The sequence below is a fragment of the Lepisosteus platostomus genome, chromosome 1 (genome assembly GCF_059453375.1).
Source record: "Lepisosteus platostomus isolate fLepPlt1 chromosome 1, fLepPlt1.hap1, whole genome shotgun sequence".
Taxonomy (NCBI): domain Eukaryota; kingdom Metazoa; phylum Chordata; class Actinopteri; order Semionotiformes; family Lepisosteidae; genus Lepisosteus; species Lepisosteus platostomus.
Window position 1 is genome coordinate 66,327,636 of NC_142611.1, and position 1,089 is coordinate 66,328,724.

A 1,089-nucleotide genomic window follows, 5' to 3' on the forward strand; every position below is an offset into this window, starting at 1 on the left:
ATATGTGGGGCTGCACATTGATGGTGGTGGAGGGGAGTGCCTACTACCTGTAAAGCGCTTTGAGTGGAACGTCCAGAAAAGCTTGTAAAGATTATTTATTTAATAATAATTGCTTACACTTATTTAGCGCTTTTCTGGACACTCCACTCAAAGCACTTTACAGGTAATGGGGACTCTCCTCCACCACCACCAATGTGCAGCCCCACCTGGATGATGCAACAGCAGCCATAGTGCGCCAGAACGCTCCCCACACATCAGTGGGGAGGAGAGCAGAGAAATGTAGCCAATTCATAGATTATAGATTATAAGGAGGCCATGATTGGTAAAGGCCAATGGGGAAATTTGGCCAGGACACCAGGGTTACACCCCTACTCTTTTCGAGAAACGCCCTGGGATTTTTAACGACCACAGAGAGTCAGGACCTCGGTTTTACGTCTCATCCGAAGGACGGCGCCTCTTTACAGTATAGTGTCCCCGTCACTACACTGGGGCATTAGGACCCTCACAGACTGCAGGTTGAGCGCCCCCTGCCGGCTCCACTAACACCTCTTCCAGCAGCAACCTTCGTTTTTCCCAGGAGGTCTCCCATCCAGGTACTGACCAGGCTCACACCTGCTGAGCTTCAGTGGGTTGCCAGTTGTGAGTTGCAGGGTGATATGGCTGCTTGTTATGAACACCACTGTCCGCTAAACACTGATCTTGTGCGATAGTGCGCGAATCTCACCGGTGAGGGCTGAACATGATCTGGAGAGGTACAGGCCCAAGAGCTGGGGGGCCTCGGCCGGGACTTCCTGTGGGGATGGGAAATCATCTCCTACAACAAGACCTCAAATCAATGCTGATCACGTTCATCCTGTTCAGTCACGTTTTCCAATCTGAAGCTGTTTATGCCGTCGCAGCTATGACTGTTACTCAGTCCAGTGATGGTTTCGCGCAATTAATAATAGTTGCCTACACTTATAAAGCACTTTACAGGTAATGGGGACTCCCCTCCACCACCACCAGTGTGCAGCCCCACCTGGATGATGCGACGGCAGCCGTAGTGCGCCAGAACGCTCACCACACACCAGCTCTCAGTGGGGAGGAGAA